The following is a 22,236-nucleotide window of genomic DNA, read 5'->3' on the forward strand; positions in this document are numbered from 1 at the left end:
TTCCCCTTCTCTTTCATCAAATGCTCCAATCCTTGTGACCAAAAACAAAGTGTAATATAAACTCCCATCATAAAATAGTATTAAGTTTTTTTTAATAACTACCCCTAGTGTGAAGTAGTTTTTGAGGGTTCCTAGAGAAACCTCCTCCTTCTTCAAAGCATGTAAGTTTATTTACTATGTTTTACGTACTAATCTCCCTATTATGTAAATTATTTTGTGATTATTATGTTTAAGTAATTATTTCCTTATCCTCATGAATTTGTTATTCTTAGTATATGGTTATTCTCTTAACTTCTTAATAACCTCGATGGATTAACCTGTAAATTCCTAGGTTTTAAAGAGGGCCGTTCTAATGTCCAAATACTAAGGACGATGTTAGCCATGGTTGCTATCTTTGAGGTGTGGTTAAAGAAGACCATTAAGAACAAAGGTTAAGAAAAATTGAGGTATAACAAAATTCGTGACTAGACAAAGTCCATATTAAAAATTAAAAAAAATTAAAAAAAAGTTACTGTTCATTGTACTGTTCATTTTTTACTGTTCATTGTACTGTTCAAAAAAAATTAAAATTTGGGAGATAGACAGAAAATTAGTTATAACTACATGATAAGAAGAAATATAGGAGTGAGGAAGTACCGAGTAGGATTGTTAAAAAATTATTTAAAAACAGTACTAATTTCACATTGTCCTTTTTGAACTTTTTTTATTGAAAATTTTTACTATATATATATATATATATATATATATATATATATATATGGCAATGTATTATGTCGAATAGGTGAATAAAGCTAAAGAGCACTACGATTCGGACTAAAATCGAGAGAGAGAGAGAGAACTTCGGATATTTTTTTATTACAACGTTACAGATGCGAAAAAAATCAACCCTAAAAGTGGATAATGCCCACTATTTATAGGTTTGCCTCATGGGCCTTGAATACAACACAAAGTCCTTTTACAATAAAGAAACCCTAAAAAGATAAGGTAGGACCGTACGGTCCAAGAACCGTACGATCGTCGATGCAAAATAGCAGAATGGTTTCATAACGCGTGGCAGCATCGTAACTGGTTAACCGGACCAACGGGCACGTTGAGTTTGGATAGGAGTAACCGGACCAATGGCCACGTTGAGTTTGGATCGGAGTAACCGGACCAACGGCCACACTTCTCTTATCTCGAGTCAGCTGCATCCGGTGCAATCGCCCGGTCTGAAGAAAAGACCGAACATGCTCGTGCTCATTTAGACTCGCCCTCGCCCCCGGTCTCACCGGTCATACATTGACCCGGTTTTTACCGTATACAGCCCCCAATAATTAGATCCATTTCTTTTAACACTTGAACCCAGGAACCATTTTCTAGACGTAACATTCAGCCATGCGCTAAACCATCAACCGATGATTCAAACTCCTAAAAATTTCCCTCTGCTTTCAAGTAATTTCCTTCTACTTCTTCTTTCTTCCAAATTTGTTTACCAAAATATCGCATTATCTTTGCATAAAGTTTGTTTTGGAAGCTATTGAGCACTTACATGTTCAATTTTTTGTGCTTTTCTAGTACTATATTTTTGCATTTGTTCTGATTTTTACCATGCTATTTTTCTAGTACCAATTCTTATTTTTAGCCAACACAAGCTATTATTTTTCTGGTTGTCTGGAGATTACCAAATATTTTTTGAGCCCAATCACCTCCATTTCGGGAGAATGAAGTGTTACAAATATTGCTAGTGCATCACTAAATTGAATACGACAAAAAACACACACAAAAATTGAATGCTCAAGTGCTCAATAGCTTCCGGAACAAACTTCATGCAAAAATAATGGGAGATTTTGAAAACATATTTGGAAGAAAGAAGAAAGAAATTACCTGGAAGCAGAGAAAACATTTAGGAGTTTGAATCATTGGCTGAAGGTTTGGGTTTAAGAAATGGGTGGGTTTAATTTTTAGATTAAATAATATATATGGCAAATCATAATTGGCCACGTGGCAATTTTAAATAACAGAAAGCCATCCAAGTTTATGTTGTTAGCTTGATGGGGTATTCTTAAGCCAAAATAATTAGATTGGGGGCACTTTTAGACCAAAAGGTTGAACGAGGGTATTTGTGACCCATTTTTCATAAGTTATGGGTATTTTTGATCCTTTGCCGTATTAGAATTGAAACCAGAAGCACTGCTGCCCTGCATGAACTAAAACAGTATGTATCATCTGCTCCACTTGTTCTTTGGAGAACCCTTAGTTATTCAGAAAGAGAAAAAAAAGGAAGCATTTACATTTGATACTGGATTAGAATCATCCTCGGTGGTTACTGCATTGGCTTGTGGATTCCCATATGCATTTTTTCTGACCTAGTTATGACAAAAAAAATGTGATGGATAGCTTACCATTTTATAACATTTTTCTTTCTCATGCCCTGGTATATTGCAATAGAGTTATGATCTTTTAAGTTCCTCAATGTGTCATGATGTGCTGCTTTAGTGTCCTGAGTAGTCTCTTGTTATCATTTTTGTCCGAGCTGTCGAATCAATAGAGAACTGGAGTTAGAGCGTACCTTTCTTTGAGATTAACTTCGTAGAAATCTATATATAATATATAAAAACGCATGACAATCAATCATATACCTCTCTATGGCCTCCATTAGCATTTATCTTTTTTCTCCTTTTTTTGAATTCTTCCCTCATTTAAAAATTAATGTGCTATATTAAAAAAATCAAAACATTACTCAACTAATTATATTAATTCCACCACTTAAATCTCTTTCTCTGTTCCTCTTCTATTCGTTATCGTTGTAATAGAGAAGGAACATTAAAAGTTATGTAGGCAATTAAGAATCGTAGTAAATGGAAGATAATGATGAGGCATAGCAAGGGTCATCCTGCATTCTTGCTCACGTGAATAAAGGCATCAAAAGTTTTTGGGTAGACTAGTTTCGAAGCATTTTTCCACTGAGACGGGCAGTGTATCAGTGATCTATTTTTCTTATTTTTCGTTAATAATAATACTTTTTTCGGTTAACATTTTATGATGATAGCAGGATTTCATGATTGGGGAATGGGCCATCAGCCCACAAGAAGACTCCTAAAACAACTTAACTATCACAAGCAATTGCAATGAAGAAATATTCCAGCTACATACATGCATACAATCCTCTTTAAGTTTCAACAAAATACAAGAGGTTTTTTTTAATGATAAAGTACACATGCTCTCACCAAATTTCTTAAAAGAACATGCACTTGGAGTTGACCATTTTGTAATTATTATTCTCCCCTTATGATTATCTATTGTGAGGTGAGGTGAGGTAATGTCCTATTTCTTATTTTCCATCTTTTTTCTCTTATTTTTAGTATAAATTGTTTTAAAAAATCAGCCCAATAATTCTTTTAGTCTCTTCTGTTACATACCTTTATTATTGCCATCAGTCTTCTAGGTTATTGGTAGTTACTGAAGAAGAAAGAAAAGAAAAGTAAGTTTTTCTTTTTCTTTTTTGAAAAGTGAACAGGTAGGGAGTAAGAAAGGGACGGGAATAAGGAAAGGATCAGATGACACATGAAAAGAAAAGGGGAAAGTTAGAGATTTATACAGTTTGATTTCATGAATTTGGGACTGATGAATTTGATTTTACCTGCTTTTTTTCCTTTTCGTTCTTTGTTATTATGTTATTATTATTGTTGTTTATATACAAAAAGGAGAAGTTTATATGTTCATATCAATACTCACATATTAAATTTAAAGGCACACACGAATACTATACAAAAATCAAGCATTTTTAGACGTGTAAAAACTATTAATAAAAAACTGTTTTTTTTTTTTTTTTTTTTTTTGTACAATTCCAAAGTTATAAAACTAGGTATATCAGTAATAAGATGAAAAACTTGAAATTTTAAGGGATTATTTCAATAATATACAATCCAACACATATTATTACATTCACGTAGCCAATTTTTTTTTTTTTTGCAATTGTATTAAACCTTGTATAAAAATGTATAACGATGTATAAAAAGGCCAATTTGGGTAATATAAAAAATGTGGGTCATTTCGGGTAAATATTTTCTCCAAATAGACATAGAGTGTTATTTTCCCAAATTTTAATCTATTTTGAAGAGGTGATATGTCTCTGTGATCTAGAAGAATATTGTTCATTTTTTTCCTCATTTTAAATTAATGTGTTATTTATTTTGTTTTAGAAAAACCAAAAATCACTCTCTTAGTTCTCTCATTTATGCGGTTTTCTACAGTTTCAATATCCACTACTTTTTCTCTTAATTATTTATGGCCAAACCCATCGACAAACACCCGTGGTCGTCCACTTCTTCCACTTAAGCACCTAAAGTGGCCCTTGTTCCATTTAGACACTTCAGGTGGCTATTCCTATTCCACTTAGACACTTTTTGCACCGTTATCAGAGCAAAAGCAACACCGGTCGTCTCCTACGTGGATTAAGTGGCCAATTAAATTGTGTCAGCTCATTTAAATTGTGCCAACTCAATTAAATTGTGTCAACTCATTTTAATTGTAAATTCACTAACTTGTAAATTCGTGGAGTTTTGACCATTAAAAATTGGGGCTTTTGGGTACAGTTGGATGTGCAATGAGGTGGCACCCCCTTTGGTGTTGGTTTTGCTCCGATAACGGTGCAAAAGTGTCTAAGTGGAATAGAAATGACCTCGAAGTGTCTAAATGAAATAAGGGTCACTTTAAGTGCTCAAGTGAAAGAAGTGGACGACCACAGATGTCTGTCGATGGGTTTGGCCATTATTTATTTATTACATGTATCCACTACCTTTCTAATAATTGTCATTTGGCAAGAGTCTTTAACCTTGTCTTCATTGTGTTTGTTGATTATTTCGCCTATTTATGACCATTTAATTAGGTGGAGTTTAGGCAATTCTTCAATTCTTTTAATTATCATCTTCTTCTATAATCGTTTCCTAAGTACTCATTTATTTTATCACTTTTTTAGGTCTTCACTTTTTGAGAATTTCTTTAGGAATGCAGAACCTTGGTAAACTTATTTAAGGAGGACATGAGTATCATTTTCTGCTCATTCTACAATTTTGATCATTTGAAGGAACTCTTAAAATTAAAGAGAGGATATTGGAAAGTGAACACCTTAAGAGAAAAGAAGAAACTCTTGAAAAGTCGCATATCATCTTTGAGATGGATGGTCGATCGTAAATCCCCCCCCCCCCCCTCTCAAAAAAAAAATAGCATTCAAAGAGATCATATCGTCTTAAATTTAGAGACGACATACAAAAGTTTAATGTAATTTTTTGATTAAATTTGAGCTTTGTATGGTTTAATACTCTTTAAATATGTTTTAATACTCTTTAAATCTTTCTTTATTAAATAAACTTCATATATTGCAAATACATATTTGCTCTAATAAATAAATTTTATTATTAACCAGAATATATTGCTTTTAAAAATATTTTCAACCCCTAAAACGACGATCCGAACGTTTACATATCCTTGATGTATTGAACCTACATTATAGTACGCAAAAAAAATATCGGGTTCTATATAAAATATTGACGTTTCGGAGTCTTGACACACGACTAATCATTAGTTAAAGTATGGAAAAAAAACACTAAGTGTTGCAAAAAAAAGATTAATTAAAATAAGATGTTGCGATCTTTTATGGAAAAAAACACTAAGTGTTCCTTAAGTGTGTTATTTTTTAATGCGTAATTTTATTTCGAATATGTTGCAAAAAAAATCGCGTAAATCGGATGTCCGAGCACAAAAAATCGCATATATTCGAAATAAAGTTACGCATTAAAAAATAACACACTTAAATCTAAGTCCTAAAAATAAAAAACTTTAAGCTAATGACAACAAGTCTTCAAACAAAAATGGATGTCTATGTATATAGAAAACTTAAACATAAAGTTTTCGAACAACACTAAACATAAAGTTTTCAAACAAAACTTACTTCGGGCATCTTTTCAACCCCTAAAATGACGATCCGAACGTTTACGTATCCTTGATGTATTGAGCCTACATTATTATACGCAGAAAAAAATATCAGGTTTTATATTAAATATTGACGTTTCGGAGTCTTGACACACGACTAATCGTTGTTCAAAGTACAAAAAACAACACTAAGTGCTGCAAAAAAAAAAAAAATAGTTGACCAATTTTTTTTTTTTTTACTATGTTCTATAACACAGTAAAATACAGCGTTATAGAAAAAAACAAAAAAAAAATCTTTAGCGCAGTATTTTACTGCATTAAAGGTACTTTTGTCACTGTTTTTTTTTTCTGGGGCATTTTTGTTCAACCCCACTTTTTTAGGGGTATTTTGGTTCTGGATTCAAGGAATACCAGCTACGTTTGCACTTGCCATAGTGTCAGAATCAGAAAAGGGCCAAAACTACCCCTAAGTATGAAAAAATGACTCACAATTGTCCTCTTTTAGCCTTTTGGTTCAGAAATGCCCCCAACCTATTTTTTTGGCTTAAGAGTATTTCTCAAACTAACAACATAAATTTGGATGGCTTTTTGCAATTTAAAATTGTCATGTGACCTTTTATGATTTGCCACGAGTTAGTTCCCCAAATGATCACTCAAGTTTAGGGAATTGACTCCAAATATCAATTTTATTTCCTTCAGGATAACAAAGTCACTCAACTATTATTATTTTCCTCAAAATATACTAAACACCTCAAAAGCCTCCTTCTCTCCTAGTTGACATATCATGTCATTGAAGCCAATTGTTTGAATAATATACCTATTAAACTCATCAAACTCAATTAATCAAATTCATATTTAATACTCAATCAAATATGACCCGATTAAAAAGCAATTGAATTAAACCATACTTTCTATTAAGCCACTTTTAAATAAACCATCAAATTAAGATTCTTTTATTTCAATTCAAATATATTACCTTCAAATTTATATTTGAATTTAAATAATTTTATCTTTCTATTTAAATTCAGATATTTTTTTCAAAACCCTCTTACCCGTTTAACCTGATAGATATTTGTTAAAAAGATTGTTGAAATTACACACAAAATTTGGCAGTTTTTTCGTATATCTTCTATTGCATTGAAAAAAAATCTTTTACTATTATTACGGTAGCATATAGATTTAGAAAAAAGAAGAAGAAACAAAGTAGTAACTACTATTTGGGTAAACACATAAATAAGTATATACATCTTCTATCACATTGGAACAAAAAATCTTATACTAATAATTACTGTACGCTTGGAAACGAAAGAAGAAGAAACAAAGTAACTATCTGGTAAAGGAAAAGATTATATCTAATTAAAATTTAGGTTAAAAAGAAACGGGTCAGCGAATTTGGATTTAAAAAATGAGTGGGTTTAATTTTTAAATTAAATAATATATGCGGCCAATCTTAATAAGCTACATGACCTTTTTAAATTGAAAAAAAAAATGGATCATATTTGATTAGGTATAAAATATGAGTTTGGTTAAATGGATTTGATGAGTTAAATAGGTCTAATATTAAAAAAAATTAATGATATGTTATGCCAACTACGAGAAAAAAAGACTTTTGAGATGTTTAGTATATTTTGTGAAAAATTGTGATAGTTGAATGACTTTGTTGTCCTAAAAGAAACAAAAATGATATTTGGAGACAATTTCACAAACTTGGGTGATCATCTAGGGAATTAACGCGATTTGCCACATACATAACTTAAAAATTAAACCAACCCATTTTTTAAATGTAGAAGGGCCAAATAAACCCCTGTACTATCGGAAAAAAGACCAAATATATCTTTCGTTATACTTTGGGGTCAAATATACCCCTGCTATTATACTTTGGATCCAAATATACCCCTATAGTTATGCTTTGGCATGTATATACCCTTCATTTTAACGGAAGAACACGCATCATCATCCTATTGACCTATATTTAAGTATCCCCTAATTAATTAAAATCCAACCCATAATTAGATATCCAATTAAAAGACCCATATTCAAGTTCAAAAGCATCAAACACCTTCAAGTTCCCGAATGCCTGATCTCCACTGCCACTTGCTGATGACCCCGTACGCTAATTATGGCTAAGACTCAAGTACTCGACCGACGCAGTACAAACTCTGGATCCAAAGTACCATTAAGCATATTTCGATGCAGGTCAAGAACTTCAAGTTTAGCCATTAGCTCAAAAAAAATTGGGATTTTCTTTGTAAATCCATTAAGAGAAAGATTGAGGCAAACAAGCTGGAAAGATTGTAAAGCAAATCGGACACGGCGAGTCCAATTAGGGGACTTAGAAGAACGATAAAAACAATTCATATAAAGACCCATTTGCCATAAACTCAACAATAATCAATTTATTCTCATTGGAGTCGTCCATTGCATAACCCAGCAAGTTAAATAGCAGAGGGTGGTGTCTCAAATTTTCCAGATATGATTATGGGTCTTTTAATTGGATATCTAATCATGCGTTGGATTATAATTAATTAGTGCAGACTTAAATATAGGCCAATAGGATGATGACACGTGTTCCTCCGTTAAAATGAGGAGCATATATGTGCCAAAGTATAACTATAGGGGTATATTTGAACCCAAAGTATAATGACAGGGGTATATTTGACCCCAAAGTATAACGAAGAATATATTTGACCCTTTCCCGATAGTACAGGGGTATATTTGGCCCTTTTCCATTTTTTAAAATCTAAACTAGCCCCAATTAATCAGATCCATTTCTTTTAACACTTAAACCCAGGAACCATTTTCTAGACGCAACATTCAGCCATGCGCTTAACCATCAGCCGATGATTCAAACTCCTAAAAAATTCCCTCTGCTTTCAGGTAATTTCCTTCTACTTCTTCTTTCTTCCAAATTTGTTTACCAAAATATCGCATTATCTTTGCATACAGTTTGTTTTGGAAGCTATTGAGCACTTACATATTCAATTTTTTGTGCTTTTCTAGTACTATATTTTTGCATAAATTATTTTTGTTCTGAATTTTACCATGCTATTTTTCTAGTACCAATTCTTATTTTTAGCCAACACAAGCTATTATTTTTCTGGTTGTGAGGAGATTACCAAATATTTTTTGAGCCCAATCACCTCCATTTCGGGAGAATGAAGTGTTATAAATATTGCTAGTGCATCACTAAATAGAATACGACAAAAAACACACACAAAAATTGAATGCTCAAGTGCTCAATAGCTTCCGGAACAAACTTTATGCAAAAATAATGGGAGATTTTGAAAACATATTTGGAAGAAAGAAGAAAGAAATTACCTAGAAGCAGAGAAAACATTTAGGAGTTCGAATCATTGGCTGAAGGTTTGGGTTTAAGAAATGGGTGGGTTTAATTGTTAAATTAAATAATATATATGGCAAATCATAATTGGCCACATGGCAATTTTAAATAACAGAAAGCCATCCAAGTTTATGTTGTTAGCTTGATGGGGTATTCTTAAGCCAAAATAATTAGATTGGGAGCACTTTTAGACCAAAAGGTTGAACGAGGGTATTTGTTAGCCATTTTTCATAAGTTGTAGGTATTTTTGGTCCTTTGCCGTATTAGAATTGAAACCAGAAGCACTGCTGCCCTGCATGAACTAAAACAGTATGTATCATCTGCTCCACTTGTTCTTTGGAGAACCCTTAGTTATTCAGAAAGAGAAAAAAGGAAGCATTTACATTTGATACTGGATTAGAATCATCCTCGGTGGTTACTGCATTGGCTTGTGGATTCCCATATGCATTTTTTCTGACCTAGTTATGACAAAAAAAATGTGATGGATAGCTTACCATTTTATAACATTGTTCTTTCTCATGCCCTGGTATATTGCAATATTTGCAATAGAGTGATGATCTTTTAAGTTCCTCAATGTGTCAAGATGTGCCGCTTTAGTGTCCTGAGTAGTCTCTTGTTATCATTTTTGTCCAAGTTGTCGAATCAATAGAGAACTGGAGTTAGAGCGTACCTTTCTTTGAGATTCTTCATGAGAAATCTATATATAATATAAAGCGACGAATAGACAATCCTGTGGCACCTCTCTATGGCCTCCATTAGCATTTATATTTTTTCTCCTTTTTTTGAATTCTTCCCTCATTTAAAAATTAATGTGCTATATTAAAAAAATCAAAACATTACTCAACTAATTATATCAATTGCACCACTTAAATCTCTTCCTCTGTTCCTCTTCTATTCGTTATCGTTGTAATAGAGAAGGAACATTAAAAGTTATGTAGGCAATTAAGAATTGTAGTAAATGGAAGATAATGATGAGGCATAGCAAGGGTCATCCTGCATTCTTGCTCACGTGAATAAAGGCATCAAAAGTTTTTGGGTAGACTGGTTTTGAAGCATTTTTCCACTGAGACGGGCAGTGTATCAATGATCTATTTTTCTTATTTTTCGTTAATAATAATACTTTTTTCAGTTAAAACTTTATGATGATAGTAGGATTTCATGATTAGGGAATGGGCCATCAGCCAACAAGAAGACTTCTAAAACAACTTGAACTATCACAAGCAATTGCAATGAAGAAATACTCAAGCTACATACATGCATACAATCCTCTTTAAGTTTCAACAAAATACAAGAGTTTTTTTAATGATAAAGTACACATGCTCTCACCAAATTTCATAAAAGAACATGCACTTGGAGTTGGCCATTTTGTAATTATTATTCTCCCCTTATGATTATCTATTGCGAGGTGAGGTGAGGTAATGTCCTATTTCTTATTTTCCCTCTTTTTCTCTTATTTTTAGTATAAATTGTTTTAAAAATCAGCCCAATAATTCTTTTAGTCTCTTCTGTTACATACCTTTATTATTGCCATCAGTCTTCTAGGTTATTGGTAGTTACTGAAGAAGAAAGAAAAGAAAAGTATGTTTTTCTTTTTCTTTTTTGAAAAATGAACAGGTAGGAAGTAAGTAAGGGACGGGAATAAGGAAAGGATCAGATGACACATGAAAAGAAAAGGGGAAAGTTAGAGATTTATACAGTTTGATTTCATGAATTTGGAACTGATGAATTTGATTTTACCTGCTTTTTTATTATTATTGTTGTTTATATACAAAAGGAGAAGTTTATATGTTCATATCAATACTCACATTTAAATTTGAAGGCACACACGAATACTATACAAAAATCAAGCATTTTTAGACTTGTAAAAACTATTAATAAAAAACCATTTTTTTTTTGTACAATTCCAAAGTTATAAAACTAAGTATATCAGTAATAAGATGAAAAACTTGAAATTTTAAGGGATTATTTCAATAATATACAATCCAGCACAAATTATTACATTCACGTAGCCAATTTTTTTTTTTTTTGCAATTGTATTAAACTTTGTATAAAAATGTATAATAATGTATAAAAAGGCCATTTCGGGTAATATAAAAAATGTGGGTCATTGCGGATAAATATTTTCTCCAAATAGACATAGAGTGTTATTTTTCCAAATTTTAATCTATTTTGAAGAGGTGATATGTCTCTGTGATCTAGAAGAATATTGTTCATTTTTTTTTTCCTCATTTTAAATTAATGTGCTACTTATTTTGTTTTAGAAAAACGAAAAGTCACTCTCTTAGTTCTCTCATTTATGCGGTTTTCTACGGTTTCAATATCCACTACTTTTTCTCTTAATTATTTATTTATTACATGTATCCACTACCTTTCTAATAATTGTCATTTGGCAGGAGTATTTAACCTTGTCTTCATTGTGTTTGTTGATTATTTCGCCTATTTATGACCATCTAATTAGGTGGAGTTTAGACAATTCTTCAATTCTTTTGATTATCATATTTTTCTGTAACCATTTCCTAAGTACTCATTTATTTTATCACTTTTTCAGGTCTTCACTTTTTGAGAATTTCTTTAGGAATGCAGAACCTTGGTAAACTTATTTAAGGAGGACATGAGTATCATTTTCTGCTCATTCTACAATTTTGATCATTTGAAGGAACTCTTAAAATTAAAGAGAGGTTATTGGAAAGTGAACACCTTAAGAGAAAAGAAAAAACTCTTGAAAAGTCGCATATCATCTTTGAGATGGATGGTCAGAAGTAAATCCCACCCCCCTCGAAAAAAAAAATAGCATTCAAAGAGATCATATCGTCTTAAATTTAGAGACGACATACAAAAGTTTAATGTAATTTTTTGTTTAAATTTGAGCTTTGTATGTTTTAATACTCTTTAAATCTTTCTCTATTAAATAAAACTTAAATAAACTTCATATATTGGAAATACATATTTGCTCTAATAAATAAATTTTATTATTAACCCAAATATATTGCTTTTAAAAATATTTTGTTTTCTCATAAAAAAAAAGAGAAAATTTCTAAATTAATTATTAGCATGTAATATTTTCATAACTTGATTTATATTCTTACGTCCATGCGAAGCGCAGACAAATTTACTAGTGATGGAGTAATCCTGAGAATCTCTAACAAGAAAGCAAGGAAAAAGTGAGTCATCAAGTGAGAAGTGTGAGAGCAAGTGAGAAAAAAAAGGTAGCAACTGTTATGGTTCACTTTTAGAGCCCGTTTGGATTGGCTTATAAGTTCTAATTGTTTTCGATTTTTTGAGTGTTTGGTTGGTTGACACCAAATTTTAAAGTTCATTTTCATACTTAACATAAGCCCAAAAAATTAATTGAACCCGTTTGGCTTAACTTATCTAAAGCAGCTTATAAGCTGAAAACAGCTTATAAGCCAAAAAAAATAAGTTGGACTACCCCAACTTATTTTTTTGGACTTATAAGCTGTTTTCATTTTAAGCCCATCCAAACAGGCTCTTACACGAGCCATAAAAACTACTTCATAATTGTGAACTCTTTTTGGATTTATTATTTTTAGAATCGGCACCTAATTTATTTATGAAAATTAGAAAAATCAATTTTAAAGTTATTTTATGAAAACCTTATTTAGTATCAAAGTTTGAGTAAAGATTCAGGCGATTTCCTGGAGAAGGTGTTAGGCACCAAGTTTTAAGAATCCGCAGAATGCGATTGACATTCGAGTTTCAAAATGTGATTTTAATAATTATTTGCTTGAAATGTATTTAAAATTGTATATATATGAAGTCATGGGATATTAAAATAGGTTTCATGAAATGAAATCCTTTTCATTTCTTTTCAAAAGAGTTGAATCTTTTAAAAATAATATATGAACAAGGTTTCAAATAGTTTACTTTACTTTCCCAACCAAAAACACACTTAAAATTTCCCTGGAAGAGTTCTACTTGACTTTAGTCCAAAGTGTCGTACTCCGTTTGACCTTAAGTTTTAGAATGTTTCAAGTTCACAACCCTTTAAATATGTCATAATATAACACAACTTTTGTCCAAGTTATTCTAAATAATGTCCCTTTTGAAAGAAAGAGTTACATTTTACCCTCTTTTTTTAAAAAAAAATATATATATATATACATTCCTTGTCCAAATTTAATTATCCAAACTTGGACTAAGGTGAGGAAATTCCCTTATTTATTTGACTTGAAGTGGGCCAAACCCAAAAAGATTTGTAATATTTTGAAAGAAGCCATTTTTTTGAACCATTTGAATCCTTTGTAAATAAACTCTCATTTTGGATCAAATTCTTTCTCAAATCCTTTGCTCGAAATTTTCCAAAGTTTAAAAGAATTTCAGTTTTTCTTCTTCAAATACCACTGTTTCCGTTTTCGTTCTTTTGAAGAAAAGATTTTTAATTCGTTTATTTCATGAGAAAAGCATTCTTTATTATTTTCTCATTGGGTCCGAATTAAAAAGTGTTCGGGTTCCTATCCATTCTAACGATATCAGTATGGTTTGTCTATTTTCAACTAGGTTCTAACTATGGGTTTTAATATTTACATAAATATATAATACAACAAATATGCAAATATTTAAAGGAAAAACGGACTAGTGGATTTACTAGGCCCACCAGTTAAATCAAAAACCTTGTTTACCCTTGGTTGGGACTTCATTTTCTGTGTTTGGAATCGACGATATGAAATGTTGAGCCTTTGGCCCAACGAAATGACGGATATGCAGATCTGGGCCCAATGGGCTCACGCGAGGATGGTCATGCAAAGCGAAAAAGGAAAGTGCGGTTAGAAGGTATCTGCCCGCGCGAGGATGGTCATGCAAAGGGAAAAAGGAAAGTGCGGTTAGAAGGTATCTATACTTAATAACTATTTACGTAGAGAAAGCTATCTACGAAGGGATTTAAATTTCTTCGGACATATTCAACACACAACGAAATTGGATCATGTATATGCACTTAGATAAGCACATATTATGCAGGCCCAAAAATGCATAGACAACAGGTATTATTCGCAGCAGGCCCAAGTACATGGAGTCATATACTGGGGCAATTTGCAGGATTGTCCTTCGCTGGGGGTGGTCTTTAATTTTTACCCCTCAAATGGTGGTCTTTAAATTTTTCCATTCAGGCAGAAATTCTGCCTTAAGACAAAATTTGCATGGATAGATTTGCAAATTCTACCTTGCAATTTTTTTTTTTTTTTACTGAACTGGAATTCAAACCCACAACCTCGGGGTGTTAGGCGAAGGGCAAAACTTAAAGACCACTAATTCGAAGGGTAAAAATTAAAGACCACCCCAAATGAAGGGCAATCCGAGCCAAAAAAAGCATATACAGGGGAGATGAATGGCATATCAAACAGGCCCAACAGATTCAGACCAGGGAAGGCATAAAAGGGAAAGGAAGAAGACCTCGGCCCAATTAAATAAATATAGAAAAAAAAAACATCATTTTAAGGGGTAGGATATGCTTTGGGTATATATGATATACATCCTTCGTATACCATATCATACAAGAGGATGTATACTTCTGTATACTCATGGCATATCTTACTTCATCATTTTTTAGAAGAATAGAAGTAGGAGTAGGAAACATATGGCTTGTTCATATATATACACACTAGATCTTAATATACACTAAATATACCTTGATATACAAAGTATATACAGCATATATTGCCATTCATCATTTAACAAGAACAATACCTCGAGGTATACAAGATATGTATACGTTTCTGCTTTCACAGCATATATCTAGCATATATTGCCATTCATCATTTAACAAGAACAATATGACAGAGACAACAAATAAGAGAAACATTCCATTCTTTCACATGGAAATACAACATGTATATATCACTAGGGGTGTTCATGGTTCGATTTGGGTCGGTTATTGATTAAAATCATAACCAAATCAATTTAGTCGGTTTTTAAATGTCTAAAACCATAACCAAACCAAATAAAATAATAACCACCGGTTTGGTTATTGTCGGTTTGGTTCGATTTTTCGGTTTATGACTAGTAGCCATGAGACTTATCAGTAAAACATTAAAAAGTTGAAAAAGACATGTCTTTTTTTTTTTTGTTCAAACGATAACTTTTATTTATATTTTAAGGTGGAACATACATCATAGAAACATTTTCACTATTAGTGATAGTGTAGTACTCAAGTTACCCAAAGTTGCTAAACTATTACTTATAGAGCTAAAAACTAACTTAGTAGTGGCTGCACCATCTTTGTCATCTTAATACACATACCTGGAAATAAAGTAGAGCATAGGAGCTTTTAGTTGTTGTTACAAACATACATATTGATTAAACATAAAGACTACCTAAAATTAAAATTAAAATATATGAAATAAAAAAACTTTGTGTAATGATCCCAAACTTTGGGGCAGTACTTGCATTTTGTCCTCAATTCTCCCATTTTATTAAAAAAACTTTGTGTAATGATCCCAAACTTCAGATGTTTTTTCTATCATTATCCCTAAGGCTAGGGTCTCGACTACAAGGAGTTGTTCTTTTCTGATTTTTAGTAGGATTACCCACGGAAGAAGTATTAGGGCATTAACATGTGCTTGAGTTGCAGCAAATGCTGATGTTACTAAAATATCTTCTATAGGAACCTCCAAATCTACAACCTCTGTCCTTTTCATATGAAAAATATTACAAGTTTAGGACTCATTCAGACAAGAAAAAAAAAGGTTTAAATTCGAAAAAAAAAAAAAAAAAAACCTAAAATCAAATGGCTGACAAAGAAAGGCTAAATTTTTTAGTTAAAGACATTAAGACTCTAACGCGAGCTTCTGTTAGTAGGTTTACACTTAAAGAGTTAAAAGACTTAAAGACATGGGCTTGGACATATTCTTAAAAACATGGGCCTGGACATATTCTTAAAAACATGGGCCTTAAACAATCATGTGAAATAAGTAGACCAAAAATCAAATTAATGATTAGAAGGTATAAAATATTTATAATTATTTATGAAAAACTAATATTATACATATAAATAATTATAAAATTTATGTATATAATTTATCGGTTTGGTTCGGTTATTTATTCGGTTATTTTTTAATAGAACCATAACCAAACCAAATATTATCGGTTTTTAAAATTTAAAATAAAACCAAACCAAACCAAATGTCGATTTTTTTATTCGGTTTGGTTAAATTTTCAGTTTGGTTTTGGTTTTAACCAAAACCGTGAACAGCCCTATATATCACACCTTGACACTCATTACTGTACCATAGGCAAATTCAAGCTTATGCACAGTTTGAAGGAGAAGTAAAACAAACAGCTCACATTTATCCCACAAATGCAGTTTAAGAGGGAGTTGAATGGAACAATTTATTTCAAAGCCACACATAAAGGCCAAACACAAGCTCAGGATTTTAGTTAAACTCAGTAACATCAGTCTTTTTCTTATTCCAAATATGCATCATGCTTATCCCAGCAAACACACTCTAAACAGAATCAAGCTAATTCAGAACCCCTCCTTTGAATTGTACCTCGTATCTTTTAGACTCAAATAGAGAAACAAACATAAGGCAAACCATCTTAAACATGCTTCATATACACGACAAATACAGTTTCAGCTAAGAAAAAAAAAATTTATAGTTTTGCATGCATATACTATAATGCAACAGTTTGAGGCATGCTGATACCAATAGGACAAAACACCTCTTATTCCTCAAAGAAGAGAACTTGGACACACAGGATCTCTTAGCTTATTTAAAGACTCTAACTCAACACATTTATAGCAACATGTGGTTTGTGGAGCACATACGGGTCAAAACCATTCTAACAGAGTTATATGGGGGCCTAGCCACAAAGTTGAATACAAGACAGACTAACTAGAAACACTCAGATAAAACACACAAAGCATGTACAAACTTTTAATAGCCAAGCTTATCCTTTACTAACACACAAGTTCTTTGATTTCAAGGCTATTTCTTAATTAACAAGTTGTGCTAACAAGTGTTAACCTCAGTGGCTCCATTTCAGTTAAAGCAGGACCTTATTTTGTAAATGTACTTCAAATCTCCTTTTATTCTTTAACTATTAGGATTATGGAGGGTCCCATTATCTTGTTATTTAGTAGGGAGGAACCCCAGTAGTCCAGGGCAATTATTACTAGGTTGAGTGGGTACTCAAAGCCTTTCCTAAGACCTTAACTCTAGGACATCACTCCTTACCTCTTCACAAATCAAATAACAACCTCCCTGACCCCTTTCACACTTAGGATGCATAGCACTGGTTTATTTTAACATCTACCATGTCATGCTAGTTTAACTTATCATGAAACATTAACAGTACACGCTTTGAGTTTTTGACTTCTTCAAACCTAAACCTCCATTTAACCAACCAAGCAAAAATGCAACAAACGATATCATACAGACAACCCCCAACAACTCTTACCACAAAAACAGTCCATGGACACAACAGTTGAAGCTAAGTCAAGTTCATCATCATTTTGAACAAGCAGACAGTCATACAATATGTGTAGGATATTTGTCATTTTTTTTCAAACAGTCACAGGCAATGCAAAATGTGCTAATAGATACTGTTAGCCACAGTCTTTACAGGTTTCACTTAACTATGAACAAGTCCTAGATAGTCCCTTTTTATTTAAACTAATCTCATATTGCGACTTGGTTAATCTAAACAGGATGTCCTATAGGGATTTAAATACAATACAAAGATAGTAATTGTTTAGACTAGATCATCTCACATAATCGACCATATGATAAAGCTGCTGGTTAATTAGAAGACCATAACCAAAAGCTCACATAAATATCAGAGGGTCATTACAATTAGCAAACATTTTACTACTGTTTTAGATCACAGAATGCATAATCAACTATGTTAACACATCACAAAAGCCATCATGGTACTCCTACCAATATTAAACTGAGCAAACATATGCTAACACATATTCATTATAATCAGACTAATCTAAAGCATACCTAAAGCACATACTTGCTATTACATAAGGCTAAGCAGACATAATCATATGTTAATACCTATTAACTATGATTAAACTAATCTAACTAATACCAAACTAAACACATGATAACACATACTTACTAACTAATACTAAACCAAAAAAACACACAAATACATGCCAACACAGAAAATTACTCATACAAACAGAGAATTAAAGAAAATTGCTAAAAGAAATAAACAGAAAAAGGAAATTACCTTTTCTTTGCGTAGCCTTGGTTGAGGATCGAATTGGGGATCTCCTCCAAGCTCCTCGAACACACAACCACAAAGAAAAAAGAGAGTTTAAAAAATTGAAAACCGAATTAGGCTAGGTAAAGGTTCTACTTAAAGCTGGATCCCTAATTAAGCCGTAATTAGGCTAGAAAAACTCTTAATCAAGAATTTCAGTATGCAAAAAGGTATCTGAACACTGGGGAATGGGGTCCTTTATATAGAATCCCCAAAAACCTAGGTTTGATGCCCAGCTTCGACGTGGGACGAGTAGAAATGAAGGGAAAAATCCCTCCAATGTTGAATAGCCAATTACAAACGAGTATTCAAACTAGCAACTGGACAAATCCATTAAAGAAATTCAGATGAAAAGAAAGAGGGAGAGGGTCAACCTCACCTGGCTGTAATGCGGTGGTGAAGGGTGAGATAAGGCAGAGCATTTAATGCTGTGCCTTGTTAGGGCATACATGGCTCGAAGAAAAGCAAAAGTACTCTGCACCGTTGCCAATTCGGGCATGATGATGATGAGATAGACAAAGGAAAGCTGCGACGGCTAGGGTTTTCAAACCTTTCAACAAAGAAAACAAAAAAGGGTTTGTTTGGTAGATTTTGTGAAATAAAAAGGAAAGTGGGTTGGGTCGCGGTTTTAAAGGATTGGGCTGATGGCCCAAAATTTTAAGGGAAAAAGGACCCTGTGTGTCCACTCAGCCACACTAATCCCACATTTAATCACTGTTTAGGTTTAATTTCAGTAGGTGTCCGTTCGGCCCAAAATAATGCCAAAGGGTGGCCGGCCCAACAGCCGAGGCGCTTAAAAAAAAAAAACTTTTTGTGTCGACTAAGTGGCCACAAAAAGTCGCCACTAAAGGGCTGCTACAGCATATATACATATGTTGGAATTATATATACATTTTATATACATATGCTGGAATTAATCATACATTTATTTTACATAAATCATACGTTAATTATATATTTATTACACACATATTATACAATAATGATATGATTATTTTTTTTACATATACAATAGTGATACATATTATATACCACAATGATACGGTTTCTATTCTACATTTTTTATACGTATAGTACACTTTCTATACAAGACTGATACAGTTTATATACACATGTTAGAATTATATATACACTTTATATACAAAAAATGATACATATTATACAAAAATGATACAATTTTCTATTTTATACGGGACGATTCTGTATCATGTCATTGATACACATTATATACACAAATGATACATATTATATACAAAAATGATACATACCTTAGTGATTCATATTTTATACGGTTTATACATTACGGATAGGTACTGATACATATTTTATACACAAATGACATATTTTATATATAAAAATCGCCTCAAACATTTTTGTGTTTGAGTGTTTATTTGAAAATTGTCTTATTTAAGTTTTAGCTAATGGATGGAATTATTTTAGTGGGTATAATTTGGGTTTGGGAAAAATTGGGTTAGAGGGTGGGATTATTTATGGCCGACCGGCCATATATATCCTTTTCCCAAATTTTAATTCAACAAATTAAAAAGAGATGAGGCTCCCTGATGCAAATTTGATTATAATTGTAAACTCAAATTGAATCAAGCATTTCGATTGTGGCAGTATTTAAAATGTAGAAATCAATCTATCATTTCAATTATGACCATAATTAACACATGAAGCAATTTGACATTTCAACTTAACCGTTTTGAAAGTAATTGCAATTAAAGGCAAATAAACTATAAAATTGAGATGTAATTGATTATTTATTTAAGTAATTAGATTTCTCGATCTTAATAGAGTAAAATATTTATCAGTTGATCATTAGCAATTAATTAAATAATTATTTTCACTATTTTGCATTAAATTTTGATAAATATATTTGACAATCCTTAAAAATATACCAAAAATACAAGATGATATACAATATTATGTGTCACACCCTAATTTCCGATAGGGCATGATGGGCACCCGACCCTTACTTAGGGCCGAGCGAACCCGCTGACTCTCGTCATACTCATAATCATACTGGGCCCGCAAAGCATGACACAAGTACATAATGAATTTTTTTTTTTTTGAAAACAAACATGCCTTTCCTCTTTGTCAAATCAAATAAAGCTAGCATCGTATGAAATGCGTAAACATATGAAGTTCGTAACATAATGCGTAATAATACCTGGCCACATACCGCTATAAAACTCGACATATCATACACACGAACATGCTCCCGCAAAGTCTCTACTATAACTTCGTACACCATACAAAAGCACTCCGACTCGGCGAAGACTCCGAGGAAACGGAGCTCGCCAATCCAAGGGAACATCTTCTCGCTAACATCACCTACCTATCCGTATATACCGCGCGCACGAAACGCGACCCCGAAGAAAGGGGGTCGATTGAATATGTACTCGAGCATGTAAAGCATGGCATACGTAAACGAATTCTATAACCGAATAAGGAGTACACAGACGTGAGCACACAAATAGCCGAATACCAAAGTTAGTTTGCATCCGACATACAAATCATACCTAAGAGATACAAAAGACAAATATGATAGTCGAATGCCAAAATGCTTCGCTTTCTTTTGAAAAACATTTACGTCATACATACGTGAAAATCAAACACATCATATGAGCCGACATTAATCGAATGCCGAGGAACGTACGGCCCGATCCATAAATAATACGATAATACCGAGGAACGTGCGGCCAATCCATATATAATATAATAATGCCGAGGAACGTACGGCCCGATCCATATATAATATAATAATGCCGAGGAACGTACGGCCCGATCCATATATAATATGATAACAACACGGATAGCGGAAGACTTTAGAATTGAAAATTAGAAAGGGGGAAGGTTTGATTCTTGAGAAAGAAGAACACAAGTTCAAGTATTTGATACTTAAAACGTTGTTTAATAGTGAAAGAAGGAGTTGAATCAATTAAGAAGAAGAAGAAGAAATTGAGGGAGGGAACTCAAACAAGGAATCTTACCATCGAATAATCCGAGTTGCGGTTCAAAGTAGAACAAAAAGGGCATAACCCAAACGAGAACCTCAAATGTCTCCACAAGCACAAGGCTAATATTATTAATATTCAAACTTAGTTACAATGAAAAAGAAAACACCCCTTTATATAGGAGAAATGGTGTTGGCCGCCACCCTAAAAGAAAATAAAGAACATTCTAGACTTCAAAGTTGGTCAAACTAAATTAATTAAGGTGCAATTTCCAAGCTGTAGAAGACCACCAATTCTTTGTTCCAAAGTGCATAGAAGACCACCAACATTTGTTCCAATGTGCATAGAAGACCACCAAACATTTGTTCCAATGTGCATAGAAGACCACCAACACTTTGTTCAATAAAAACATTAAATGTAGTCAACATAGCATTAAATGATCTTCTAGAAACACAAGTATGGGCTGCTGAACTTGTTCCTTCTTTGGGCATGTTTTGGGCCATAATCCATGTCACGACCCGAGCTACGGGCCGCGACGGGTATCCGGGGGCTAACCACCGAACACCACGCACTTACCTGCTTATCGGCTATTATTCATACCATATGCTCATAATTATGTAAAAGCTGAATCTTTCAAATACATTAGTTTTTTTATAAACATAAGCCCTTCGGCTATCCAAAATATTATATACATGCATATACATAAAAGCCATGGGACCGTACTCACCCACACTTCGTATCTACGAGCCTCTACCGGAATACTAGATAATCAGACGACAGACCCCGTTCGTGCCC

The 22,236-nt window shown here is 32.7% G+C and overlaps 1 long non-coding RNA gene across 1 annotated transcript; it reads left to right on the forward strand.

Moving 5' to 3' along the window:
* Window positions 1-8,584: 8,584 nt before the first annotated feature.
* LOC132042059 (uncharacterized) lies at window positions 8,585-10,683 on the forward strand. Its single transcript, XR_009411334.1, has 2 exons — window positions 8,585-8,787; window positions 10,403-10,683. It is a non-coding gene; the product is annotated as an uncharacterized LOC132042059 (long non-coding RNA).
* The last annotated feature ends 11,553 nt before the right edge of the window (window positions 10,684-22,236 follow it).

This window comes from Lycium ferocissimum, unplaced genomic scaffold (assembly GCF_029784015.1).
Source record: "Lycium ferocissimum isolate CSIRO_LF1 unplaced genomic scaffold, AGI_CSIRO_Lferr_CH_V1 ctg13037, whole genome shotgun sequence".
In the NCBI taxonomy this organism is placed as follows: domain Eukaryota; kingdom Viridiplantae; phylum Streptophyta; class Magnoliopsida; order Solanales; family Solanaceae; genus Lycium; species Lycium ferocissimum.